Consider the following 6278-nt stretch of genomic DNA (forward strand, 5'->3'; position numbering starts at 1 on the left):
AATATGCATTTAGGGTGTGTGATCAATCAATCAATCAATAAATGTTAAGTTGCTACTCAGCTCATTCCTTCCATTTGAGTGTTATGGACACTAGTAATCTCTCCTTCTCTCTCAGAGAAGATAATTTCAACTGCAATATCTATGGTGGTATCAAATGGCAGTGCTTTCTATTTTATTAGAACATTACATTTATTAGGAGGGCATCTCCTGTACTGTACCTCTGCATGCGCGCACACGCATACTAATAGTGATAAACAGAACATCATGTGACAGAGTGGAAGAATAATAATTTAGCTTTATTGACACCTTCTGTGATACAATCAATCTGATATATTACTTGTTTTCACTACCACTCCCCATCAATGGATATTAAGGCTCCTCCATTTAGCCTCTAGACAATTTTATTATACATAATCAGATTTTCAGTGAGGCTTGACAGTCTGCTGGATATTAGGCACAAGTGTAATGGCTTCTACCAAGCTTTAAAAACTCATTAAACTAATCCTGTTAATTTGACCTGTGTTCAAAAAACAGGTCCGCATTGTTCTGACTGAATGGAAAGGCTGTTTACGAGAGCTGTTGGTGGATTTGACACGGTCTGTGGTTGAAGTTTGGCCTTTTTAAATCCCTCACGCTGCATTAAGACTAGTGTGCGGACTGATGCCGCCCTAATGCTTTTAGAAGCAGATGCTGGATGCAGAGGGATGTGGCTGTGCTTCCTGGTACTGTTTCAGAAGCTTTATTCCAGAGAGGCGAGGGTTGAGACTCCACTAAGATGTTATTGGATGCTTGTTCTTCTTGTGTCCTCAGGTACATTCTGTTAGTATAGCAATATTTAGCTTTTGATTCGCTGCCTGAAAAAGTGTTAGGCCTACATTAGTCTATAATGATAGATATATTCAAACCCTCCTAATTTGTTATTGATAGCAAATCTTGTATAATCTAGTTTAGGACAGTTGGTCCTGTCTGTGCCAGGATTACCATTCATTGAATGCCTTTTAAATTCCATTTTAGTTTTTGAGTTTGAACTGAATTTGAATTGAGGTACCGAACACAGCGCAGAATTGCAATTTAAATTGGAAGGGAAATAGAATTAAGTCACGCCACCATTATTTATATAGTGCTTTAAACAATAGAGATTGTTTCAATAACAGAGAAGTTACAGTAAATTAAAATAAAATTAACTGAAATCTAAATTCATATAACATTAATGTTAAGTAGAATATCAAAGTTTATCAAAAATTTTAGTGTTGGCTTGGCAAAACATTGTTTAAAAAAACATTTAGATAGATAGATGTTTTGAAATGAGACCAATAGAAATTTTATATTTCATTTATGTATTTAATCTTATTTATTAAATTAACTTTTTTTTTTTTTTGGACCGGGTGAATATACACTACATTTCCCAGAATCCATTACCTGTGTTGAATTGCAATTCTGTCAAATAATTTTGCCATCATTCCATTTCAAATTTCAGTTTTAATTTATTTAGGGCATGGCCAATACAGTTCAAACTCATGAACTGGCAGGATATTAATTATTCACTTTTGAATTTTGCAACAACCCCTTTCTGTACAGAACTAAAAGTCATAGAATCATGTCAGGTGTACTTTTTTCACCTTTTAACCTCAATGTTGGGATTAATAGAGTATATGTATTTAATATTGTTGCAAAAAAAACGTTTCCAGGAATTTCTTTGTAGCCATACATATAGGAAATGATTTCTAAGCTTCTTGCAGCATAACCGTTCATGAAGAGCAGCTACTATAAGGAGAGAGATGGAAAGCGAGGGTAGCTCTGAACAGCACTTACCCACACACACCCACATCCCATCATCCAAACAAAGCACTCCACTCACACATCATCTGCAAATGCAAAGGTTCCTCAGTGTGTGGGTTGAGCAAATGGCACCAAGTCACGGTCACACACCAAGCCAAATGCTGTTAAAGCCTTTAAAGTAACACTAGTCAAACAGGGTGTGGGAGGACTGGAACCTTTTCTATGATCCCTGTCTTTGCCTTTAAAATGACCGGTGTCCTCTGACCCCTCTAATTGTAAGGTATAAGGCCGTCAGCGTTGGGAAGGTTACTTTGGAAATGTAATAGTTTACAGATTACAAGTTACCCTATCTCAAATGTAATAAGTAGTGTAACTATTTCAATTACTTTATTAAAGTAATGTAACTGATTACATTTGATTACTTTTCTAAATTTCTAATGTTTTCAACCAGGCAGCGCTATCCTTACAGTAGAACTCAACACTGCTCATTTTCAAAATCCTTTCTCCCTTGAATTAAGATTATAATAATTTAATTTTAAAGCACAGCCAGCACAAAATCAGACTTACTTTGAGATCATTCTGAGGTTAAATACAGATTTAAAACCATAACAAGTAATAGTTTAATAGCTATGACACTGTTTTTGAAATCAAAATGTTGCATATCTATGACAGGAAACACTGGCATCTAACAATGGCTGAGAAAAAAACCCAGTTAAACTTAAAAAAATAAAGCATATACATAAACCCAAATAGGAAATAAAACAGTTATCAAATAGGAATGTGTCCTATTCTGTGTCCTATAAACTCCTGAAACATTGGGCTCTCATATATTAGTGATGTCTCTGCAATTTCTGAAAGAAATCAATTAAATCTGTATGTGGGTGTGTAAAAAAATTCAAATGAAACCCCCTTTGTAATCGTTAACATTTTCAAAAGTAACTAATTTAATGACACATTTTTTCTCAGTAATTGTAACTGATTACAATTACATTTATTTTGTAATTAAATTACGTAATTTAGTTACATGTAACTAGTTACTCCCCAACACTGAAGGCCGTGTCCAAAAGTTCACAAGGCACTTTTCTTTATTTTGCCCACTGGGCTATCAAAGTGGTTTTCTGATCTACTGTAGTATCACAAAAAGGGGAAATGAAAACATGGTTGCACTGGCTTCCATTGATAGGGCTTTTCCTTCCATTTGTGTCAAATTGCAGATGCAGAAGACCTCTCTCCTCTGCACGCCCCCACCACTCCTCCAGATTAGATGGACACAGATAAATAGATCCTCTGGATGGAGTGAATATTGCACTGTGCTGAATGAATAATGTATGTACGTGGCTGACATTGCGGGTCTGATTTGTTTTAGATTGAGACAGAACACAGCAAATTCACTCATAATACCTATTGAAGGATTCAGACTCCTGTGATACTATGAAGAGTACATTAAAGGAATAGTTCACCTAAAAATGAAAATTAGCTGAAAGTTTACTCACCCCCAGGCCATTTAAGATGTAGATGGGTTTGTTTCTTCATCCCAACAGATATGGAGAAATGTAGCAATTATCTCACTTGCTCACCAGAGATCCTCTGTGATGAATGGGTGCCGTCAGAATGAGAATTCATACAGCTAATAAAAACATCACAATATCCATAATAACGTTTCCTTTAGTCCATCCCCTGTAATTCTCTCACATCAAAATTCACCATCATATTTATTTGGAACAGTTTAGGACTGTTTTTCGCTTGTTAGCTGTGTTAGGTCTGTGCATATTTCTCCCTTGATACAGATTAGACACCTTTTTCCACTGGAGAAATCAATCATATGTATAGAGGAGTCATATTTTAGCTGGAAACAAAAGTTAAAAACATCTTGATAGATTTGTTTATTACAAACATGCAGATTTTCACTTTACATGTTAATTGATGGATTGGAGTCACGTTGTAGGTTGTTGTTTTTATCAGCTGTTTGGATTCTGATTCTGGCGGCACCCATTCACTGCAAAAGATCCATTGGTGGGCAGTGATGTAATGCTAATTTCTCTGAACCCATTCATATGAAGAAACTCAGCTACATCTAGGATGGCCCGAGGGTGGGTAAATTCTCAGCTAATTATATTTTTTGGGTAAAAAATTCCAGCGTGCATCCAACAATAGTGAGTGTAAACTGCTATGAAATTTACTTTATTTATTATACACAATGAGTAACTTACCCATAGATTGCAAACAGCTTTTTATTCCCATCCACTGCATTCCTGCAAAACAGAAGGAGGCGATGTTACTATTCCCATCATTCAATGCCCTGTTACTAATTTTAGAATTAACACATTCTGTAAACAATTGTGATGTTTCTGAATCCCAAAAGCATTTTCAAATGTCTTTTAACATGTCTTGAGTTCCAATTGTGTTGTTCTGTTAATCTTTGTTATTAAAGATCTGTTTATCATGAGCACATGCAGTACACACACACACACAACTAGATCAGGATTATCAGATGCTTGCAGGACACAGGTGGACTGTATAGAAGTAACAGCTGCTCTCATGTGAAAATCTCTGGAGTCCATATCAATGAAGTCAATCAGCAGTCAGACAAAAGCACTTAAAAATGAACCAATCCCCAAAACAACTACAATATCATATTATACCTACACAACAAAACTGTCTGTACAATCTTCATGAATCTAGAATAAATCTCGTCCTAACGGATACGTGTCCCCCCCCCCCAATAGCACTGTGACCATTAAAACCAACCCAAAGCAGATGTTTAATTTACTCGCTTGAATCAAAGACTCTTCGGTTCTCTTGCTGTAAATCAATGTTACGTCTTCAATATGCATTACTTTACTCTAGATACCCATAACGAGTGTGTTTTACTGGGATTCTTTAATACACATGCTTGTTTTTAAAGTTATAATATGAATACTTTTGGATTAGGATTTTGCATAATCTCTAGAACAGTGCTGTGCCACATCTTTTTTTTATGATGTGTACGACATTTAAGACATTGCCCAGATGTCCTGTCAACCCAAATCAGCAATAGGGTGTCATTTATAAAAGAAACTAGTTCAATGAGTTATTTTCACTTATGCACAACATGAAACTGGAGCAGGTAGAGCTTTTTACGGTTTTCATTTATCGACTGAAGAAGCACTGCAGTAATAGTCAGCATCAGAAAAAAATGGGATTAGAGTTCCCTCTGATGGCTGTCCTCATTACTACTTGTGCCTTTTATAAAACAATGATCAACTCTGCTCTCGCAAACCATTTTTGAATCTAGTCCTATCAAATCAATATTATTTATCTTTGACTGATACCTTGATTACTTATAGCTAAGCTTCACACATGCTTTAATTTATCCTCAGGACGATTCTCTAATTTACAACCCGTTTTAATTGAGTAGGCTAAAACTGATACTTTTAAACCATAAATATCCCCAGTGGAGATATAATAGTTCGCGTGTAGAGGAAGCCAGCCTGGCGCGGGGTGGGGGTGCCTAGGGGTAAAGGCTCGCGCACAAAATGCCTAGTAAGCTGAATTGTTGGGAAATCCGCTCATTTTCTAGCTTCCCCGCTCGTAACGCACGCCGGCGCCGGCGCCGGGGTAATCGCGCTTTTCACCAAATAAACTCAAACAAGATAAGTTGCAAACCCCAACGGCCGCTCAAATTTCCCTCGGGGGGTAATTATGCAGCGCTCGCAGAGGTGACGTCCTATTACTTTGGTCCCAAACATGAACAAATGCCACTAGAGTGACAGTTGGGCTATAGAGTGGGGAGATCCAATCCGGCGACCCGGTAAACGGAGAACCCTCTGTAACGCCTGAACGGTTGCGCAGATGAGCGTTGAGATGTCGTACACTAGGCTACCTCAGAGGGAAGAAGGGGGGAAAAGTAATGGTCTGTTAAAGGGGATGTGTTGACTGGAGGGGGAATAGGGGGAGAGAGAAAACAAAGACTTGTTTTAAGGGTTGTTGTGCTGTCTGATTACTGTCGTTCAATTGGATTTAGGAGTGATGAAGAGGTCTTTGGGATGCGGAAGAAAGGAAGGGATGCTCTGCAGCGGTTCTTCAGTCACTGAATCGTAAGAGAGTACGGCACAATGAGCCTGTATGGTTAAGACTGGATATATCTGAAGAACAACGCATCACACTACTGCTGTAAGCTGAACGTTGCGGGATTTTGCTCACTGCTTCAAAAGGAATTCATTGCAGTTGTTCAACGTGGATCCACTGCACCATTCAGGAATTTAAGGTGAGATACGATGCTTTTACTGTACACTATCTCTGCTCAACTCTGCTTTGAAGGACTCGCTATAAATGTTCGACAAGTTTATACGCCAGAGGCTGTTAAAACTATGAATTACAGCTGCTGCAAACTCAGCGCTCCTACAGCTTTTCACGTTGAAGGAAATGTTGTAAACTGGCATTCAGGGGACATGCACAAAACAGACAACGGATTCTTGACATTGGAATTGCGTAAAACGAAATAATTACTTTAATTAGCA

The 6278-nt window shown here is 37.7% G+C and overlaps 1 protein-coding gene across 1 annotated transcript in view; it reads right to left on the reverse strand.

The window, feature by feature from the left end:
• LOC107673538 (gamma-aminobutyric acid receptor subunit beta-3) overlaps positions 1-6278 on the reverse strand; it is a 76843-nt gene that overhangs the window by 61031 nt on the left and 9534 nt on the right. Inside the window, exons 2-3 of the mRNA XM_016467158.1 lie at positions 3990-4031; positions 3089-3092 (exon numbers count right to left, since the gene is read on the reverse strand). The gene's annotated coding sequence lies outside the window, so the exon portion shown is untranslated. The remainder of the gene's footprint in view (positions 1-3088; positions 3093-3989; positions 4032-6278) is intronic.

The sequence above is a fragment of the Sinocyclocheilus anshuiensis genome, unplaced genomic scaffold (genome assembly GCF_001515605.1).
Source record: "Sinocyclocheilus anshuiensis isolate Anshui unplaced genomic scaffold, SAMN03320099.WGS_v1.1 scaffold44, whole genome shotgun sequence".
NCBI lineage: Eukaryota > Metazoa > Chordata > Actinopteri > Cypriniformes > Cyprinidae > Sinocyclocheilus > Sinocyclocheilus anshuiensis.